This window comes from Choloepus didactylus, chromosome 13, assembly GCF_015220235.1.
Source record: "Choloepus didactylus isolate mChoDid1 chromosome 13, mChoDid1.pri, whole genome shotgun sequence".
NCBI classification, from domain to species: Eukaryota; Metazoa; Chordata; class Mammalia; order Pilosa; family Megalonychidae; genus Choloepus; species Choloepus didactylus.
In genome coordinates, this window is record NC_051319.1 from 79,566,355 (window position 1) to 79,589,534 (window position 23,180).

The 23,180-nt window shown below is 40.6% G+C and overlaps 1 protein-coding gene and 1 pseudogene across 4 annotated transcripts in view; one reads left to right on the plus strand and one right to left on the minus strand.

The window, feature by feature from the left end:
- SMAD5 (SMAD family member 5) overlaps positions 1-23,180 on the plus strand; it is a 170,024-nt gene that overhangs the window by 64,542 nt on the left and 82,302 nt on the right. The window lies entirely within an intron of this gene.
- Positions 12,242-13,343, minus strand: LOC119507867 (annotated as a pseudogene).

The following is a 23,180-nucleotide window of genomic DNA, read 5'->3' on the forward strand; positions in this document are numbered from 1 at the left end:
ACCATTTCTCGCTCTTTGGCGTTGAATATGTATATTAAATGAATGATGACTAGAGCTGAAAAGGTACACAGAGCCATGTTTGCTTCATTTTCTCGTAAGTAGGGGACTTGAACTTTGGGGTACCCATGAAATATCAGGAGTGCATCTTCATAGAGCATTGGAATATATGTTGTGTGCACAGGTTAGCTCTTTGTGTTCCAGAGATACATTATACAGTAGTGATTTGTTATCTGCACTTGATTTTATAGTTTAAATGAAAGCAATATAAGATTGACCAGTATATGCTTGCCTGCAAGCCTATACAAGCATACACAAACACAATGTGGGGAATCTTGTAGGCTCTATGGGGGTGAGTGATACATCTAGATCAGGTACTGTATAATTAGAAGACTTAGAGGAGTAGGTGAAGTTTAAAAAGCGATTAAAATCTGGGAAACGAAAGTCTGGATGTGGAAGATAAAAATGTAAGAGTTGTGTGGGCATAAAGAGGGAATAGACAAGAAGAAGATTATACTGTGAGAAGTGTCAGGGATCATGAGTTTAGCCACTGAAGGGCTTTGAAATCCACTCTGAGAACTTTTGATGTCTTTTGAAATCAGGAGCCACAATTGGGAAAAGTGGTGGTTTCAGTGTTTCTCTGGGAAAATCATTTTGATGTCCATGTGTTTGTATCCCCTCTTCCCTGTAGATGTTCCCAGAAAGAATAGGATTTCTGAATCTAGAAGAGCTTGTGGGCAAACTTGTTTCTGGTTTCTCTTATTCTCTGCCTGCAATCATAGAAGTGGCTTATATGTTTTGTAGTAATTGTATACCCAGATCTAGAGTTGCTTTGACAGTGGTGGTGGGTAGTCTACTCCTGCTGAAACTTGGTGGCTACTGTTGGTTTTAGAACCACAAGAGTAAGAGAATTTTAAAGCTTTACCCCAGCAACCCCCAGAAAGTTATCCTTGGATAAATTAGACAACCAGCTTTCTTCCTTTGCAGTTGATCCTAACGGTCTTTGTTCCCAAATCTGCTGCATAAAAATGTGGGAGATAGTCTTACTTCCAAACCTAATGAATCTGAATTTTGGGGTATGGTTTTGATGAATTTGTTTCTTTAACACCCTACATTGGAGGTGTTTGTTGACTTCTCTTTTCTCACACACCCTGTATCTCTTCCATCAGGGAGTATATTACATCTAGAATTGTCTACTTCTTGCCTCCCCACTGCTAACACCCTGGTCTAATCCATCATCATTTCTTATTTGTATTATTACAGCTCTGAACTGGGCTCCTTCTTTTATCCATGCCACTGCCTACCCCGCACACCACCCCCTTTAATTCTCAACACACCAGCCAGAGTAATTCTTCAATGATATAAGTCAGAAAATGTCATGTTTCCACTTAGAACTCCCAATAGATCTCCATTTTTCTTGTAGTAACACCTAAAGCCTTATATTCCGTTGTTTCTCTTACCTTTTTGACCCCAATCCTTATCTTCTCTCGTTCACTTTATTTTCAGGCTACATTAGTTCCCTGTAGTTCCTTGAATGTGCCAGGGTTGTTCCCAGCATGCTCCTGCCTGTTGCATTGCCTGTTGCCTTTGCTTATAGTGGGTATCCTCCAGGGGTCTATATGGCTCGCTGTCTTATTTTTAAGTCTTGACTCATTTAGCACTTCTCAATAAGGCCTAATCCAACCACCCTATTTAAAATTATGCCTCTCTCCCAACACTCCCCATATTCCTTTTCTGCTTTTTCTCCATAGTACATTTTATCCAACCAACTATATTACATCAATTAGGTATTTGTATTTTTATCTGTCTCCCTTCACTGGAATATAAGCATGAAGACAAAGGTTTTGGCCTCCTTTATTCACTTCTGCATTCCCAGCTTCTAGAACACTACCAGCTTCCAGAACACACAATGAATATACTTTTGAATGAATAAACGACTTGAAAGAATTTAACAGGTTCTCTCAATGTGCTCAGTATTATTTCTTAAAGCTTACATTGTAGTAGAAAAATACAAAAACAGATGAAGGAACACGTAGTTACAAAGTGGTTAATACTCTGAAGAAACTAAACATAGTATTGGATTGGAGAATTAGGGAAACCTATGTGTACCATTAGGGGGTGATCAGGAAGGTCTCAGAGATGACAGCTAAAGCTGAGACCTGACTGATGAAAGAGCTAGAAATTAGAAACTGGGGCTTAGGGTAAGTGGTCTTGGCAGAGAATGGCATTTGAAAAAATCTCTGAGATGCAAACGACATTCCAGTACAGGAAAATGCTTTTGAAGAATGCTTATTAATGTTTGTTGGAAGCAGGAATAACATTTCCAGAGTTTTATACCATTGTTTTAAGGAGCAATGTCTAATTTGTAGTAAGAGGACACCCTGTGAAAATTGCCAAATGGCTGGATAACTTGCTGTGTTAGGTGCCCTTCCTCTGTCCCTCTTCTGTGTTTCCTTAATGCCTTGTGCATATTTCATTGTGCTTAGTATATAGGGTCATAATTGTCTAGATTACTCTATGAAGGGAGATACTATATCTTTTGCATTTTTGTGATCCCCTCATCCTATAGTGCCTTTGTATGGGATTTTAGAGAAAGGCACCCTCACTTAGTCCTACAGCCAACTACCCTTGTGCAGTTAACAATCTGGATAGCTTGCCAGCATCATGCTGATTGATCCCTTAACGTACCATAATGTCTGGTATGGTAGGTGCTCAATAAATGTTTAATGATCCAGTTAATGTACATGAACTTTGAGAAGTATGTACATTGTGTGATAGTAATTTCTGTTTTCTTTTTGACTTACCTTTGAGTACTGTAGTTATCAAGTATTTGTTCCTAGTTTCTGATTGATTTTTCTTAAATTAATTTCAGCCTCTAAATTTATATAGCCCCAAATATATTAGAGGGAATTCTTTTGAAACATGAATGATTATTGAATGAAAATATGTATCACTAAGCTTACAGTGATGAGTAAAAACAGATATGGCTCTCCTCATGATATTTACATTCTTGTGGGGGCAGATCGGACAGATAAATTTAAAAATAAGGTATGGTAAGTGCTCTAGAGTAGAGGCATGTAATGCTGTAAAAGTGTGTAATAGGGGAATTTTACTTTGACAGATCTGGGAAGGTTTCCCTAAAGAAGTGATGCTTGAGCTGAAATAGAAGTGAGATGTATGTGTGTGTATGTGTGTGTGTTTTGTAATGTGACAGGATCCTTTATAATGCATAATGTCTCTTAGTTTTATGTTTTCATTTATGACTAAGGTACCATTGTATTTCTTTGAATTTCTGAGTTACTGTTCGTTATTGTTCAATCAATAGTTGAAGTTTTCCAGAAGAATTTCAGAGAACTTAACACAGGGATTTCTAAATCTTACTATTACTTGGTTTTCTTTCTAAATCTGAGATAATTTCTCTAAGAAATGGCAAAATACATCAATAAAAGGATACTGTCAAGTCAGAGGAAAAGTATGAAAGATCAGGATAATAGCAGGTAATAAGTTCACAGTTGTTTTCTTTAGTGCCTCCAAGTTCTGATATAAAAAGTAACACACATTCCTGACTGTTCAATTACTGACCCTCTGTTTGCTGTACATTTTTTAACTCTATTTTAATGCTCTAGTTTTGTCAGCTGTCACATGAAAATAAATCTAGGGTAAAACTAAGTGATGTGTTAAAAGACATATGAAGCACTTCAGAGCACCTTCTCTTCTTTTCCATTACTCTTTAAGATCTTTGAGATTATGGATAGTGTCTTCCAAGGCTGAATTCCTAGCAAGGAGCATTCCAGGCATATAGTAGGCACTCAGTAAATTTTTTTTTAATGGAATTTTATTGAGACATATTCACATAAAATCATCCAAAGTCTACAATCATTTGTTCAAAGTATCATCGTATAGTTGTGCATTCATCACTACAATCAATTTTTGAACATTTTCATTACTCCAAAAAATAAAAATACGAAAATAAAAGTAAAAAACAAAACCCAAAACACCTCATACCCTTCTTCCCCCCATTATTCTTTTACTTTTTATCCCCATTTTTCTATTCATCTGCCCATACTGGATAAAGGGAGTGGGAGCCACAAGGTTTTCACAATCATGTGGTCACACCATGTAAGCTATTTATGATTGTCTTCAAGAATCAAGGATACTGGATTGCATTTCAGAAGTTTCAGGTATTACCTTCTAGCTATTCTAGTACACTAAAAACTAAAAAGGGGTATCTATATAATGCATAAGAATAACCTTCAGAATGACCTCTCCATTCCATTTGAAATCTCTCAGCCACTGAAACTTTGTTTCATTTCTCTTCACCCTTTTGGTCCAGAGGGCTTTCTCAATCCTATGATGCCAGGTCTAGTTCATCCCTGGGAGTCATATCCCATGTTGCCAGGGAGATTTACACCCCTGGGAGTCATGTCCCACGTAGGGGGGGGCAGTGAGTTTACCTGCAGAGTTGGCTCAGAGAGAGAGGCCACATCTTAGCAACGTAAGAGTTTCTCTGGGGGTGACTCTTAGGCACAATTATAAATAAGCTTAGCCTCTCCTTTGCAGTAACAAGCTTCATAAGGGTAAGCCCAGGATCAAGGGCTCAGCCTACTAAATTGGTAGTCCCCAATGCTTTCAAGAATATCAGGAATTCCCCAGGTCGGGAAGTTTAATATTATCACATTTTTCCCGAGCCCCTCAAAGGGGCTTTGGAAGTACATTTTATTCTCTACCCAGATTACTCTGGGATGTATTGGGGCTTCACGTTAATCTATACAAGCCAACCAGATCTCACCCCCTATTCACGGTTCCATGTAATTACGGTGTTCGAATAAACTGACTGTTCTAGTTTGCTAATACTGCCAGAATGCAAAACACCAGAGACAGATTGGCTTTTATAAAAGGGGGTTTATTTGGTTACACAGTTACAGTCTTAAGGCCATAAAGTGTCCAAGGTAACACATCAGCAATTGGGTACCTTCACTGGAGGATGGCCAATGGTGTCCAGAAAACCTCTGTTAGCTGGGAAGACACGTGGCTGGCATCTGCTCCAAAGCTCTGGTTTCAAAATGGCATTCTCCCAGGACGTTCCTCTCTAGGCTGCAGTTCCTCAAAAACGTCACTCTTCCTCTCTTAGCTTCTCTGGAGCAAGAGTCTGCTTTCAGTGGCCATCTTCAAAATGTCTTTCATCTGTAGCTCCTGTGCTTTCCTCAAAGTGTTGCTCTTGGCTGTAGCTCCTTTTCAAAATGTTACTCTCAGCTGCACTCAGTTCCCTCTGCCTGTCAGTTCATTTATATGGCTCCACTGATCACGGCCCACCCTGAATGGGTGGGACCATGCCTCCATGGAAATATCTCATCAATGAGTTATCACCTTCAGTTGGGTGGGGCACATTCCATGGAAATACTCAAAGAATTAGAATCTAATTAACACTGATAGATCTGCCCACACAAGATTACATCAAAGATAATGGCTTTTGGGGGACACAATACATTCAAACCAGCACACTGACCATACAAGTTAAATTACATAGTGTGCTACAGGAAATACAGATTTGCATCAAAGAAATGTCTGTTCCTTTGGTCTCACATGGAAATTGAAGTTTTAAAACACAGTCACAGATCATCCTTTATCCTTTAGTCTGATTTACCTTAGTCCCAACCAAGTCCATTTTGTTCATCTCTCTAATTGAAGTCTGATCTCTTTTTCAGCTTTTTTAGCTGTTGCTGTATGAGGTAATGCTGACAGTCATAGCTGCTGAACTCTGGCTCTGAGTCTCAGGTGTCACAAAGATAGCTGAATTTCCAGGGACCCACTAGGTTATATATACACAAACAGCTTAGCATCTCAGAATTTAGAAATAACTGCTACAACTCATGAATGGATGTGATTGCTGTAAGAGCTTACAATCTAGGAACCTTTATCATAAGCCTTCCCCTGATAACCTGTGCTTTCAGATTCAGTTCTCAGAGTTTACACACTGTAGGTAGTCCATATTAGTGAGGCGTTTATAATGTTTGTCTTTTTGATTCTGGCTTATTTCACTCAACATACTGTCCTCAAGGTCCGTTCACCTAGTTGCATACCTCACAACTTCATTTCTTCTTGACACTGCTCAGTATTCCATTGTATGTATACACCACAGTTCACTATTCCATTTATTGGTCGACATACCTTTAGGTCATCTCTATCCATTGAAAATCATGAATAGTGCCGCCATAAACACCAATGTGCAAATGTCCATTCATGTCCCTGCTCTCAGTTCTTTTAAGTATCTACCAAATAACAGGGTTGTAGGACCATATGGCAACCCCGTTTTTAGTTTCCTGTGGAAACCACACTGCCTTCCAGATGGGCTGCACCATTCTCCTTCCTCACCAACAGAGAATAGGTATGTAGCTCTCCACATTTTCTCCAGGACTTGTATCCCTCTGTTTATTTTTAAAATAGTTTCATTCACACCCCATACAATCCACTCTAAGTAAACAGTCAGTGATTCCCTGTATAATCTCATAGCTATGCATTCACCACTGCAGTGTATATGAGGATATTTCCATTACTTCCATGAAGAAAGAGGAAGTGGAGGAAAAAAATAAATGAATAATAAAAATATAAAAGATAGAAGGAAAATGAAAATAAAGTGAAATGAAAAGGTCAGAGAACACCACCACCACCAAGAATTCCATACCACTCCTTTATATCCCCCTCTTATAGACATTTAGCTTGGGTATATTCCCATTGTTACAGTTAATGGAAACATCTTGCAATGTTACTGTTAACTATAGACTCTAGTTTTGAGTTGATTGCATTTTCCCCCATACCATCCAGTTTTCAACACCTTGCAATGTTGACATTCATTAGTTGTCCCTCATGTAAATTTCTTATTTTTGTACATTTAATCACTATGATTGACACTCTAGGTTTCACTAAGTTATACAATCCCAGTCATTATCTTCTGTCTTTTCTTCTGGTGTCATACCTGCTCCTAGCCTTCCTCTTTCAACCGTACTCACACTCATCTTTGTTTAGAGTACTTACAATATTGTCCTATCCATCTCTGGATCTATACAATCAATCCTGTTGAACCTTATATACTTCTTCAGTATCATGTGACCAATCTCTAACCTCTTTCCATCTCCTGATAACCTGTGTTCTCAACTTCACTCCAAAAGTTTGCTCATCAATGTTAGTTCATATTAGTGAGACCAGACAGTATTTGTGCTTTTGTTTTTGACTAATTTCACTCAATGTAATGTCTACTGTCTACCATTTTGTCTTTTGGATTTTAGATGTCACATCTTATTTTATTTTTATTTTCTCTCTCTTTTTACCCTTACCGATAGTCTTCATTTCTACACTCTTCTCAAAACCTCTCACACCTGTCTTTTCCAATCTGCCTGTAGTTCTCTCTTTAGTATTTATTGTAGAGAAAGTATCTTGTTCACAAACTCTTTCATTGTTTGTCTGAAAATATTTTAAACTCTTCCCTCATTTTTGAAGGACAGTTTTGTCAGATATAGAAATCTTGGTTGGCAGTTTTTTTCTTTCAGTATCTCAAATATATCATACCACTGCCTTCTCACCTCCATGGTTTCTACTGAGAATTCTGCACATAGTCTTTCGAGCTTCCCTTGTGTGTGATAGATCACTTTTCTCTTGCTGCTTTCAGAATTTTGTCTTTATCTTTGACATTTGACAATCTGTTTATTGTGTTTTGGAGTAGGTCTATTTGGATCTATTCTGTTTGAGGTACACTGTGCTTCTTGTATCTGTAATTTTGTCTTTCATAAGAGATGGGAAATTTTCATTGATTACTTCCTCCATTCTTTCTGTCCCCTTTCCCTTCTCTTCTTCTGGGGCACCCATGACACATATATTCATGTGCTTCATGTTGTCATTCAGTTCCCTGAGACCCTGCTCATATTTTTCCATTCTTTTCCCTATCTGTTCCTTTGTGTGTGGGATTTCAGATGGTCTGTCCTCTAGTTCCTGAATCCTTTCTTCTGCCTCTTCAAATCTGCATTGTATGTCTGCATTGTTGTTTTCATCCCTTCTATTTTGCCTTTCATTCCCATAATTTCTGCCATTTGTTTTTTGAAGCTTTACAAATTCTTCTTTATGGTCATACAGTGTCTTCTTTATATCCTTCATCTCTTTTGCCACATTTTCCTTCAGCTTGTTGATTTGATTTAGCGTATTTGTTTGAAGATCTTCAATTAGTTGTTTCATTTCCTGTGTCTCATTTGAAGTGTAAGTTTTTCCTTTGCCTGGGCCATATCTTCATTTTTTTCTAGTGTGATTTGTAATTTTTTTATTGTCTAGGCTTCTGGTTTCCTTGATTATCCCAGTCAGATTTTCCCAGACCAGACTGTCCCAGGTCTCAGGACAAGATGTAATCAGTATCAAGTTTCCCTGAGGATGAGACCCAGAAGATTGCCAGGCTTTCCTGTGAGGCCTCTAGATTCTGTACTTTTCCTGTCCTTCCCAGCAGGTGGTGCTTCTCAGTCCACAACTCCCCACTGTGTGAAGAGGTGTGGTGCCTTTAATTCTCAGCAGACCCTGTCCCTGCCAGCAGTCAAGGGTGATTCAGAAACCAAACTTAAGCTGTTTCTATTATTACTATTTTTTTTTCTTTTTCCCCAGGCCCTGGGGTCTGAATTCCCTGAGGGACGGCAGCCACTTGAGCTGGGCCCTGGCCCCCTTTTCTTAGGGAAGATAAGCCCTTTAGGGAATTATCTCCTTCACTTGATGTGCCGGTTTTGATGTATTATGTCCCCCAAAATGACATGCAGCCTTGTGGGGGCAGATATATTTGTGTTGATTAGGTTGTAATCTTTGGATTATGTTGTTTCCATGGAGATGTGATCCACCCAACTGTGAGTAATGCCTTTGATTAGATTACGTCCATAGAGGCATGACCTCACCCGTTCAGCATGGGCCTTGATTAGTTTACTAGAGCCCTAAAAGAGCCCAGACGGAAGGAGCTCTGTGCTGCAGCTTAGACATTTTGGAGACAGCTGTTGAAATAAGACTTTTGCTGACTCTTTGGAGATATGTGCCCAGAGTTTGCCATGAGAAGCAAGGCCTAGAGACATTTTGAAGAATACTGTTTTGAAATGCAGCCTGGGAGCAAGCAGATGCCAACCACATGCCTTCTTAGCTGACAGAGGTTTTCTGGACACCATTGGCCATCTTTCAGTGAAGGTACCCTGTTGTTGATGCCTTAGTTCGGACACTTTTATGATCTTCGGACTGTAAATTTGTAACCAAATAAACCCCGTTTGGGTTTGCTAATGCTTCCCATTATGCAGAATGCCAGAAATGGATTGGCTTTTATAAAGGGGATTTATTTGGTTACATAGTTACAGTCTTAAAGACATAAAGTATCCAAGGTTACTATCATCCTGTACTCTTTAATTGGATCTGCCCCATTCTCAACCAAGTCCATTTCGTTTATGTCTCCAATCGAAGTCTGATCTCCCTTTCAGCCGCTTTAGCAGATTATTCATGGGGCATTGCCAACACTCAGAGCTGCCGAACTCTGGCTCCGAGTCCTAGGTGCCACACAGACACCTGAAGCTCTATGGACCAACCACGTCACAAACAAACAGCTCAGCATCTCAAAAATTTAGAAATAACTGTTAAAACTCATGAATAAATGTGACTGCTGTAGCAGCCTACAATCTAGAAACCTTTACATAAGCCTTCCCCTTATAGCCCATGCTCCCAGATTCAATTCTGAGTTTACACGTTGTTAGTCTATATTAGTGAGGCATTATAATGTTGTCTTTTCATTTCTGATTTCACTCAACCTACTGTCCTCATGGTCCATTTGCTTTGTTGTACACCTCATAACTTCATTGTTTTCTTATGTTTGTACATTTAATCACAGACTTTGACCTCTGTAAGTTTTACTAAGTTATACAGTCCTAGTCTTTATCTTCTATCTTTCCTTCTGGTGTCATACAGACCCCTAACCTTCCTCTTTCAACAATATTCACAGTCATCTTTTTTCAGTGTACTTACAATATTGTACTACCATTACACTGTATTGTGCTGTCCATTTCTAGAGCTACACAATCAATCCTCTAGAACATTCTGTACTCCTTCAACATCAAATGTCCAATCTCAGCCCTCTTTCTGTCTCCTGATATCTTCATTTCTATAGTCTTCTCTGAACCTCTCTCTCCTGTCTTTTCCTATCTGTCTATAGCACTCCCTTTAGTATTTCCTGTAAAGGAGGTCTCCTGTTCACAAACTCGCAGTGTCTGTTTATCTATAAATATTTTAAGCTCTCCCTCATTTTTGAAGGACAGTTTGCCACATATAGGATTCTTGATTGACAGTTATTCTCTTTCAGTATCTTGAGTATATCATACCACTGCCTTCTCGCCTCCATGGTTTCTGCTGAGAGATCCGCACTTTGTCTTATCGAGCTTCCCTTGTATTTGGTGGATTACTTTCTCTTTCTGCTTTCAGAATTCTCTCTTTGTCTTTGACATTTGAAAATCTGATTAGTAAGTGTCTTGGAGTGGGTCTGTTTATATCAGTTCTGTTTGGGGTAAGCTGTGCTTCTTGGACCTGTAATTTTATGTCTTCCATAAGAGTTGGAAATTTTTCATTGATTATTTCCTCTCTTATTCCTTCTGCTGCTTTTCCCTTCTTTTCTCCTTCTGGGACACCTATAACACATACATTCATGTGCTTCATGTTGTCATTCAGTTCCCTGAGGCCCTGCTGATATTTTTCCATTCTTTTCCCTATCTGTTCTTTTGTGTGCAGGATTTCAGATGTCCTGTCCTCCATCTCACAGATCCTTTCTTCTGCCTCTCCAAGTCTGCTGTTGTATGTCACCATTGTATTTTTCATCTCTTCTATTGTGCCTTTCAGTCCAATAAATTCTGCCGTTTGTTTTCTCAAGCTTACGAATTCTTCCTTATGATCACCCGGTGTCGTCTTTATATCCTTTGTGTGTGTGTGTGTGTGTGTGTGTGTGTGTTCACCTGAATAGTCAGGGAACATTCACCTATTTTATTTAGGTTTTCATTTTTTCAAATTCCAACCAGAAGCTAAATACAATTGGAAACCGGTAAACACTAGTTTTACTCCAAAGGAGTAGGATCATTCAGATGTACTCCAATAAAAGTTGGCAACCCTTAAGCAAAGCTTTTCTTCATGTAAAAGGAAAAAAAAAAAACCAAAACTATACAGTAGTCTTTCCTTATGTTTATTGCACAAAATGAGTTCTGCTTTTAGAACTTTGACTTTTTTTTTTTTAAACAATTTAAGATCCCAGCTTTTATTAACTTTCTACTCCAAAAAAACCCTTGCAAGTTTTTCTTTAGGATGGTGTAGAAACCAGTATTTCTGCACAATTCACTGGAAATTTTTCTTTGTAATAAAATCTCCTCTCTTTAAAATCAAAAACAAAATAAAACACCAAAAAGGAAAATCCTCTACCTATCATGGTTTCTGCAGCTATGAATGTATTTCTCAGTTTTACAGCTGCTTTAGCTACTTCAGACTCCAGGTCTGCTTTAAATGTGTATAACTGTATCCACACTTAGCAGAATACTCTTATAAATAGTAACTTGGGGAAAGAGATCTGGAAAAAAAAAATACATGTATTTATGAGTACCAGGAAACAAACATGGCCCAGTAAAATATGAGGCAAGAATGCCTACAATGAGATGCTTTTTTTCATTTAAGATTTCTTTCCCATGTTGTCTTTTTTTTTTTTTAAACTACTTCTGGTCATTAGAATGAATCTGACAGTGCTCTGGAACTTTGGTGATTATAGCAAAGCTATTAAGTTTTTAAAAATGTATTTATACCTGCTACATTCACTTCTCACCCTCTAAATACTGATGACAGATGTCAAAGAGGCAAAAACCAGCCCAAATGGGAAGGCCATCAAAAATGAGTATCACCTTGTGGTTTCAGATACATTTAAGCATTTCAGTGTACAATAGTCCTTTCATTTCACATTTTTAGTAAGATGCTGATGCAATGCAGCAAATATGCAAAGCACCTTCTTTCACACAGTCTGCGCAGAAGACATCTAATTTAAGTTCTGAAATACAAATGATTTTAAAAAAATCCAGGATGAACAAGTTTCAAAATGCATAGTGTTCTGTGCATGAGTCCATTTTCTTTAAACTCTGAAAGAATAAAGTGGTAAGAAAACAAGAAAAAAAAAACTGCTGCTTCATTCTCTGATCTTCTCCATTTTGCTGGTCAGTTGAGTGCTCTATTCTGGCATATAAGGATGGATGTGATCCTCTATGGTGCCAACTGCCCAGTGGGTGAGCTGTTCCTGTAACTTGAAGATTGTAGCTTTGTTTTTGGGAGTCTGCAAGTGCTGTCTGTCAATGAAGAGAAACACTGACTGGTTAGGATTGTTGACAACAATTCCAGTCTTGTCCTTGCGGCTCAGTACATGCAGAAACTGTTTTTCATAGCACCGTGATGAAACTCAAATTTGGCCTGAACAGGCCGAAAAGGCTCATCAGTTTCCTTCCACCTAGAAGACAGGAGACAGACAGTTTTTTCAATATCATTCCGAGGCCAAAGAATGAAATCCATCTCCTGAGTACAGCCAATTACGTCCCTTCTCATAGACTGGTATCGAGGAGCATGAAGCTGTACCACATCCTTCTGTAGAAGCTCTATGGAACTTTCCAGGGAATAGCTGGAATCTCGCATACCTTTCAGGATATTTTCTTCATAATTATTTGTCATGACTGGTATAACCTCAGACACTTCAAAAAGTGCCGCTTTTTGCTTCTTCTCCTTGAATACAAAGGCAATATACATCTTGAAGTCAAACTGGTCAGCTAGAGATTCTTTTTTCTTTCTAAGCTGAGCATGTAGTCTGTTCAGAACTTGTTTCTTCTGGGAGTTTGGGTCCCCCATTTTGAAATACAGGTGGTACTAAAGCCTTTGGAAATTGTCACTAAACTATGGGCACTTTTTCTCAAGACTCAAGTACAACAGAAACAAGTCATTTTTTTCCTGCTAATATGATTGAATAGCTAAAATCACGACTGTAACCCAAAAGCTGCACCTTCTGGCAATATTAGCAGACTCATATTACAGGGTCAAGAAACAAAAGCTGCTGTCCATTCATGTTTGGACAATAACGTTTGGGGTCGCACGGGAAGAAGGAAGGGAAGGAAGGAAAGAAAGAGGAGAAAATATTGGAACTAACTTTTTGGAAAACACATTTGATGTAACTGCCAAAATACAGGCTTTAAGGGGGAATGAAAGCCTATTATCAGGATTTAGGTGTGCAATAAAACACAGCTGATACCAGTCCAATCCTTAAAATCCATTCAGATTTTTTCCCCTTTTTAAAGGGATTATGAAAAGGAATGGAGAGGGGAAGTGTGATCCTTGCTTTCCAAAATACGAAAAAACAAAACAAAAACAAAACACCGAAACGGGGTAGCTGAATGAAACTGAAATATCCAATTGGCTTTTACCCAGCCAGATCCATGGCTGTAGTACCTAATTAACTGTTAGTTATTTCAAATTTCACTATTGCTATTGTCAGTGCTTGTTACTGATTACACTTGGTGGTGAGCAAAGAGAAAAGTGCAAAATCGGTAGAGAAGAAAGGGAAAAGGTACAGGGTTTCCCTGCAATCAGCTACAGTGTATACCGGGGGTGGGCAGCTGTTGCCCAAAGGAGCCATGAGAAAAAACAGCGGAGTCATTACCAACTTCCCCATCACCCAAATTTTCACCCTCAGGCGGCTGCTAATGCTGCTGCCAAGGAGAATCATGATGGTGGAGAGAAAAGTGGGTATATAATACGATATAGTAATTATTCCGGCTCTGTGGTTAGACCTGATTAATGCCCGCGGTCCCAACACCCCCCAGTCCTGCAATGAGTCCTACATTCCCCAAGGGAGCCTTCTCTACAAATCTGCCCCCGTTCAAGATGGTGGGGAGTGCGATTTATCTTCTTGTGAGCATTGTTGAGGCAAAGGCGGCGGGTTCTTCTCCCAAATCCCAGGCAATGCCCGGGGACCACCTGCCTTCCACCCCCCAGGTCCCACCCCCACCCCTTGCCTTCAGCGGCAGCGACTCACTCGCACCACGGGAGACACAGGATCGCTCAGGTTTTCACTCATTTCATCATGGAAACAATTTCCGCCCGGGTAGAGTAGGCGGGTGAGGGTAAATGGGAAGGATCAATGGGAAAAAAAGAAAATAATTGTGTTAATATTACTTTTTAAAGTAAGCCCATCAACCAAAAAAAATTTTTTTTTAACTCGCGGATTCTGGATTAGCTATCTCTCACATTGAACAGACCATGTTTCCCGAGATTGGATTGTTTAGGGCGGGGTCATTAGTTTCCCGAGGAGGCAGGGAATGGAATTGAGGCAGCTGAGGCAGGGTGGGTGACAGGGAAATCCCCTCCCTGTCCCCGTGGAGACCGGGACTCACTGACCGACTCTCGGGTGGGGTACGGGCCCTCTAGCCACAGCCTGCGGGCGGAGCGGTGGCGGCGGTGGCGGCGGAAGAGGCGGCGCTGCTAGCAGCGCGGGCAGGAGCCATGTCAAGAGAAAACCACCAGCCAACTGAGCCCCTCCATCCCCGCTGCAGTGTGCATTGTGACCAGGCCGCCCGCGCTGCTGCCGCCACTCAGCCCCCACCTGGTACCCATAGTCTGGCTCGGCGCCCCAGGGGGCGGCGGAGGGGAAGGATGCGGAGAAAACGGCAACCGCGGAAAAGAGAGAAAAAAAGGCGGAAAAAGAAGGAGAAAGAGGGAGTCGGGGAGAGGATTGGTACTGGCGGCAGAGGGGGAAGAGGGGAAGGGGAGCCCTGCGCTAAAGGGTCTGTCAGCGAAGTAAACCCCCCAAAATAAAGTTATTTCAGTTCAAGCATCTGCTCTTGAGTCTTTCTTCCCCCCACAGTCGGGCTCCAGCTCTCAGGAAGATCGAAGATACCCGAAGGAGGGAAAAGCTGAGGCGAATGGTGAGAGTCTGCGGTGGCACAAACTCGTGCCCCCCACCGGTAGCTGCGGAAGCGGCGGTGGCGGCCTCGGGCGCCTCCCGGGTCCGGGGCAGAGTTGTGCTTCTTCTTTATATCCTTTATCTCACATTCTTTCTCACCTTGTTGATTCAATTTAAAGATTTGTTTGAAAATCTATAGTTAGTTGATTCAGCTCCGGAATCTCAGTTGAAATGTTAGTTTCTTCCTTTAACTGGGCCATATCTTCCTGTTTCCTGATGTGGCTTGTGATTTTCTGCTGTCTTGGCATGTGGTCTTCTTGATTGGTTTATTCTGGAGGTTGTTTTCTTTCTTTTGCATAAGGTTTTCTTGTTGGTTGACTTTGATCTTTATCTTTTCTTTGTTTCTCTCCCTGACCAGTTGTCAGATTGGCTCTGCCCCCTCCCCAACTTCTCCCCCACTTCAGGCATCCACCATCGCCTGCCACAGGGATGGGAGGTAGGCACTGAGCACCCCAGCAAGTTCGCTTTGTGTGGTAATACAGATCTGCTGGCTTCTGTTTGTGCTGTGTTTTCCACTGGCTAGCAAGACCTGGGTTTGATTTTGTTCCCTTCTTTAACAGTTGGGTCTTCCCTATTTCTCAGCAAAACAGGGCTGGGTTTCAGTACAGGGTGTATAGACCACCTCCTGTGTTCCTAAGAAAGGATCCTTGCACTTTTCGGACTGCCCAGCAAATTGCGCTGTTCGGTAACTTAATCCTCCTCAGTGGCTGGTCTGCCTTGTACCTCAGCCGCCGGCTGCCGCCTCCCTCAAGTGTGGGGAAAGGCCTTTCAGACCCATGGCTGGAAACCAGTCTCTGGCCATGTTTTCTCAGTCTCTTTTTCCCTCACTGATCTTGGCCTTGAAATGTCCTCCCCTGTCCACCAGGTCTTCAAACAGTGAGGGTATTTTTCACTGCTGTGAGATTTAAAAATCTTTGTTCCCTGTGGGAGGGGTCCTGTCTGCTGATTCTGTGCCTTTCCCACAGAGAGACTGAGTGAGGGGCAGGGGAGAGTACCATCTGGTCTGGTACAGAAAATTCCTACCTGATATTTCTTCTTTCTTCTATTCTGCTTTTGCAGGGTCTTACTACAGTCTATGTCCTCCTCATGTGTTTCAAAGAATTCAGAATTGTCCTTTTTTTTATTGAATCTCTGGAGAGAAGTTTTCAGTCGCTGTTTATGTTGCCATGTTGATGACATCACCCTCTCTAACTATCTTAACTCTACCCTTGCTTGGGTTAGCCCTGAGGTTTGAAAATGCCCGAGGCTTTCTCTAATGAGCTACTTAGAAGGAGTGAAAAAAAAAAAAAAAAGAAAAAAGAAAGAAATCCCGTTTTCAGAGCCAGTTCACAGCCCCCCAGTTTCACTGGTCAACCAGAGTTGGTACCCTGTTCTTTGTACCCCTTTTCTTGGGACACAGCCCTTTTCCAGTATTCTGAACTCAACCACCTCCAAAAGCCTGTGCTTTTACCTATTTATTTTCATTTTTTCTGTCAGCCCCACCTCCTCTCTGTTAAAAAAGATGTCAGGGTTCCTTTCCTGGTTACTCTAGGTTGATCTGTGCTTGTAGCTTGTATTCAGTAGTCCAAGTTTGTTAATTAAAACTGCGGTTGGAGCTTGGTTGAGCTACCTTCTTCCCTTGCTCCCAGCAGAGATCACATCTTTTCCCCACAGGAAGTGTTCCAATTCGGCCTGCCATGCCAGTGGGAGAGGGGCGCCAGCTCCTCAGTTTGGGATCTGCTGCCATCTCAGCCATTCCACCCGTTTCAGACTGGTGTATGATGTATGTCCAGTCATGGATATCCCACATTGTTGTTCCAGACTATTTTCTAGTTATTCCTGGCTATTTACTAGTTGCTCTAGGGGACTAACTAAATTCTACATTTTCCTATGCTGCCATCTTGCCCTGCCACGGCAGTCAGTAAATTTTGAATAAATCAAGTGTTCTCACAGTATCAACTCTCACTTTTAGTCATGCTATCCTCCAGAGCTACATATTATTTCCTTCTCTTCCAAGCTTCAATTTCACCTCTGCTTGGATGAGCAACAAATTGCCTCTTTAGGCCTCTGCACCATCATCTTCCTGCTTCTGCCTCATTACATTATTTTACTATCCCACATGTTCCTTTTCTATCTCATCTATCACCATTACCCTAGTCTGTCTTCCTCTCATAGTATATTACAAGTATGTTTTCTCTGTCCTCTCTGCCTGCCTAGTTAGTCTCTTCCCTGTTTATGTGCTGCTGCCCATTTTTGTCTTCTTGAAATTTGTCTTTAAACATCTTGTTATGCTTAGATAGGACTTCACACTGCATGTCGTTTTATTACACACCATACAATCCATCTAAGTAAACAATCGTTGATTCCCAATGCAATCACATAATTATGGATTCACCACCACAATCTGTATGAGGACATTTCTGTTTCTTACTCAAAGAGGAAAGGGGGGAAAAAGATGAAGAATAAAAATATAAAAGAAGAAGAAAAATAAAAATAAAATACAATGAAAATGTCAGACACCACCACTACCAAGAATCCTATATCACTCCCTTATATCCCCCTCTTGTAGACATTTAGCTTTGATATGTTGCCTTTGTTACAATTAATGGAAGCATCTTACAATGTTACTGTTAACTGTAGATTCTAGTTTGCATTGATTGTATTTTTTTTCCCTGTACCATCCAGTTTTTAACACCTTGCAAAGTTGACATTCGTTTGTTTTCCCTCTTTTAAAAACATTGTTATATTTTTACATGTAATCACCTCATTGACCACGCTAGGTTTTGCTAAGTTAAACAGTCCCAGTCTTCTGTCTTTCCTTCTGATATCATACGTGCCCCGAACCTTCCACTTTCAACCATAGTCACATTCATCTATGTTCAGAGTATTTATTGTGCTACCATCACACAGTATTAGGCTATCCATTTCTGGATTTATACAATCAATTCTGTTGGACCTTATGTACTTCTTCAGCATCAAATGCCTATTTTCTAACTTCTTTCTATCTCCTTACAACCTGTGTCTCAACTTTAACTCTCAAATTTTGCTCATCAATGTTAGCTCATATTTAGTGAGTCCATATAGAGTATCCATCCGTTTGTTTCTGGCTAATTTCACTCAATGTAATGTCTACTGGCTATCATTTTGTCTTTTAGATTTTATATGTTATAATCTTATTTTTATTTTCCCTCTCTCTCTTTTTACTGTTACTGATAGTCTTCATTTCTACTATCTTTTCCAAACCTCAGTTTCCTGTCTTTTCCTGTCTGCCTGTAGTGCCCCCTTTACTATTTCTTGTAGAGCAGGTCTCTTGTTCACAAACTCTCTCAGTGTCTGTTTGTCTGAAAATATTTTGAACTCTCCCTCATTTTTGAAGGACGGTTTTGCCAGATCTAGAATTCTTGGTTGGTGGTTTTTCTGTTTCAGTATCTTAAATATATCGTGCAACTGCCTTCTCTCCTCCATGGTTTCTACTGAGAAATCCACACATAGTCTTATCAGGCTTCCCTTTTATATGATGGATCGGCTTTCTCTTGCTGCTTTCAGAATTCTCTCTTTCTCTTTGACATTTGATAAGCTGATTATTATGTGTCTTGGAGTAGGTGTATTCGGATATATTCTGTCTGGGGTATGCTGTGCTTCTTGGCTGTGCAATTTTGTCTTTCAAAAGAGATGTGAAATTTTCAGTGATTTTTTTTTTTTTCCTCCATTATTCTTTCCACCCCTTTTCCCTTCTCTTCTCCTGCTAGGGCAGCCATGACACGTATATTCATGTGCTTCATGTTGTCATTCAATTCCCTGACACCCTGATCATATTTTTCCATTCTTTTCCCTATCTGTTCTTTTGTGTGTAGGATATCAGATGTCCTGTTCTCTAGTTCCTAAATCCTTTCTTTTCCCTCTTCAAATCTGTTATTATATGTTTCCATGGTGTTTTTCATCTCTTTTATTGTGCCTTTCATTCCCATAAGTTCTGCCAATTGTGTTTTCAAACTTTCACGTTCTTCCTTATGTTTGCCCACTGTCTTTATGTCCTTCATCTCTTGCCATATCATCCCTCAACTAGTTGATTTGATTTTTGAATTGATTTAGCATATTTGTTCGAAGATCTTTAGTTAGTTGTTTCAATTCCTGTATCTCATTTGAAGTATTTTTCCTTTGACTGGGCCATATCTTCATTTTTTCTTGTCTGATTCTTGATTTTTTTATTGTCTAGGCATCTGGTTTCCTTTGTTACCCCAATCAGATTTTCCCAAAACAGATGGTCCCAGGTATCAAGATGAGGCTGTATTCACTGTCCAGTTTTCTTGAGGATGAGACCCAGAAAGTTGTCAAACTTTTTTGTGATGCTGCTAGATGCTGTGCTTTTCCTATCCTGCCCAGCAGGTGCTGCTTGTCAGCTTGCATCTCCCCACCAGTGTAAAGAAGTGCATAGTCTTTAATTCTCTGTAGACCCTGTCCCTGCCAGGGGCTGAGAGTGTCAGAAGCTAAGCTTAACTTGTTTCTGTTTTTTTCTTCCCCCTCAGGTCCTAGAATCTTAGTTCTCTGAGGGAGGGCAGCTGCTTGAACTGGGCCCTGCCTCCTCCTTTTCTTGGGGAAGATAAGCCTTTTAGGATTCATCTTCTACAGTTGATTTCTTCCTTTGGCTCTCTGACTCTCTTAACTCCACCCTTGTCTGGGTCAGCACTGACAATTGAAAATGCCTGAGGCTTTCTCTAATGAGCTACTTAGACTGAGATTTAAAAAAAGGAAAAAAAAGAAATCCTCTTTTCAGACCAGTCCCCAGTCCCCCAGTTATGAGTCAAGAACCAGAGTTGGTGCCCAGTTCTATTTGCCCCCCTTTTTTGGGAGACAGCCCTTTTCAAGTATTCTGAGCCCAGCCAACTCCAAAAGCCTCTGTTTATTTATTTATTTATTTATTTATTTTTTCTGTCAGCCCCACCTCGTCTCTGCTGGGAAGAATCTCTGGGTTCCTTTCCTGTTTGCTCCAGTTTTATCTATGCTCCTAGACCTTTGTCTCCCAGGTATTTGATGCAGGCAGGCCTTTGTCCCGAAGTGTCTGCCTCTGTAGTTTTTTGTAGTCCTTTTGTTGTCTCATGCTGCTTTTGCCTGGAGGGCAGATTCTGGGAGGAGGGCACACCAGAGGACTTTGCCAAGTCACTCTTTCCCAGCAAAAACAGGGCCAGGGACGCTTGAAGGTGACAGACTGGCTCCAGAATGTCCTGGGGAAGAGGATTAAGATAGGTGCCATTAGCTTCTCAGGCTTTTCCCTAAAGCTGGGGTTTTCTGGGCTGTTCAGCCAATGCAGTCCTTCAGCTTACTGTCCCCTGCAGCCCTGAGTAAGTGTGTCTTTAAGTCTCCACTGCCACCACCCCTGTGTGGGGAGGGTTGAAAAATAACTGGCTTCAGAGCTGGGCACCCCACAGTCAAAATTCACTGATCTAAAGCCATGATCAGTGATCTGCTGTGACCACCACTGTTCTTGAGGAAGAGGATTTTTTTTTCCATTTCTGTCACCAGTGAGCTAGCCAGGGACTGGACCCCAATGCAACTTGCTACAATGCAACATGCCACAAGAGAGAGGGATGGGTGCTTGTAGCCTCAGCCTGGTGAGAACAATTTATTGTTCTTTACCAAGGTTTATCAGCCTCTTTCTCCTTCTTTTCCCAGGATGCTGTGCAGTATTTTTCTTGCTTCTGGAGTTTCAAAACAGTTGAAACAGTTCCTGGCTGTTTAGCTGGAAGGACTGAGTCCTGGAGGTCCCTGGTCTACCATCTTCCCCAAATCCTCCCTCCACCTTGCAGTTTTGTTATGGAGATGGCTTCTTTCCTTAAACTTCATGAATCTACCTCTGCTAGCTTCACACTTTTCTTCTGCAGCTTCCTCACCTCTCTCAGCCTACATAGAACTGAAGAGAGTCAGAGTCTTGCTCTGGATCAGGCCTTGGCTGAAGGGAATGTTGTGGTTGGCTTGCTCTTCTATCCAGACCACTAAACCTTTCTCCACATCAGTAATAAGCCTGTTTGCTTTCTTATCATTCATGTGTTCATTGGAGTAGCACATTTAATTTCCTTCAAGAACTTTTCCTTTGCATTCACAGTTTGGCTAACTGGTTGGTGCAGGAGACCTAGCTTTTGGCCTATCTTGGCTTTCAACTTGCTTCCTCACTAAGCTTAATCCTTTCTAGCTTTTGATTTAAAGTGATTCTTCCTTTCACTTGAACACTTGTAGGGTTATTAACTGCCCTAATTTCAATATTGTTGGGTCCCAGGGAATAGGGAGACCCAAGGAGAGGGAGAGAGATGGGAGAATGGCTGGTTGGTGGAGCAATCAGCATACATGACAATTATTGATTACTTTTGCCCTCCTATATGGTGTGGTTCCTGGTGCCCAAAAACAATTTCAATAGTAACATCAAAGATCAATGATTACAGATCACTACGACAGGTATAATAATAATGAAAAATTGTTGAATATTGTGAGAATTACCAGAATATGACAGAGACACAAAGTCACACATGCTGTTGGAAAAATGGTGCTGATAGATTTGCTCAATGCAGAGTTGCCACAAACCTTTAGTTTGTAAAAAATGCTTTATCTGTGAGGCACAATAAAGTGAAGGGCATAAAACTGGATATGCCTGTTTCTTGGGATAATTTCTCTTCGTTTCTGTTCTATTTTTGTTCTCTTGAAATAGATCTAAGTTTGAAAGTGATCATTCAGGTTTAATTATATTGTCATAAAGCAATATTGATGGAAATTGATTGGCTCACAGATTGTCTTGTGTTTTTTCTAATGGGATTATAGATTTTGGGGAGATCTGTTAGGCTAGGAGTAGAAATTCCCTGAAAAGTGTCTTCGGCATTGTTTTGTTTGTTTTCTTATTTTTAAGTTCTTGGTCAGCCCACTATGCATTATCATAACAAGAATTGACTTTTAAGGAAAAGGCTCAATTTTCACTTAGTATTCTGAAAGGTAGATTTATTATGGCTTCAGTAAGAGCAAAGGAGAAAGAAGAATTTGTCTTCTATCCCTGATTATGCTATTGAAATAAGGCTTTATCCTTTATAAATAATTTGCTGTTTTAAAATAGCTTCTTGTGGAAATTTATTGCCAAAGAAAATAACTTGACAGTTTAAGTCCCTTGGAGCCTACTGATAATTTGGTTCTCTAGGAACTAAATATATCACCTTTAAAAAATAACAGACTTCCAGTTGACCAAGATGGTGGTGTGAGACATTCCAGGGTTCCATTCCCCATAGAACCTTTGAACAACTAGCAAAAGCTGGCAGAGCCACCTTCTTCAAGCTCTGGAAAGTAAATAAAGGGTTGCATTTAATTGAGTGAGCACCAAATCAAGAAAAAGGCTACTTTAAAACAGTAAGAAAAGCTTTGTCACCCTTGCTGCTCCCTCCCTCACCATTCTCTGGTGACTTGGTATGGAGCCAGCCTGAGGTTTCTGTGCAGGTCCCTGGTCCCATTCTGGGGGGGAGCAGAGTAACCCTGAAATATATACTGGGGTGCATGTATATCTTTGCCGTTCTATCTGGTAGCAGCCTAAAGGACTGAAACAGGACACTCATCTCTGGCTCACCATCCCACAACTTGCCCTGCATACAGAAGCAGCTTGTAGACAACAAAATTGATACAAGAACATAATCAAAATTCTATGGAATGGGGAAAAAGCTTATTGGCTTTAAGTCATATAATAAGAGAGCACCTGGAATTGAAAAAGACTGCTCCGGAAGGAGAAGAAGAGTCAGCTGGATCCTGTAAATGGGGAAATTGTTAAGGCCACAAACTCATACCCATGAAGAGATTCCTGTTCAGAAAAGACCAGAGAAGACTGTGTTTAACCTGGGGTTGACGTTCAGGTTCTTTGGTAGGAGAACTGAACTCTGAAGGAGAGCACCAGCCAACACAGAGTCAATTTGAAAAGATGGTGAAAGGTGATTTTTGTACTTGATTGCTTTTGTTAGCTCCTGGCGTTCATGTAGATCTCTGTCATATCACTAGCTGAATACAAACTTAAGGAACAGATCACACAGGGACTAAATTCCAGAGTTAACACATTAAAATACTAAAATGCCCAGTGTGGGCAAAAGATTACAAAACTAACAAAGAAATAGGAAATGATGGCTCATAGAAAGGAACAAAATAAAACATCAGAAACCATCAGAGAAGACCA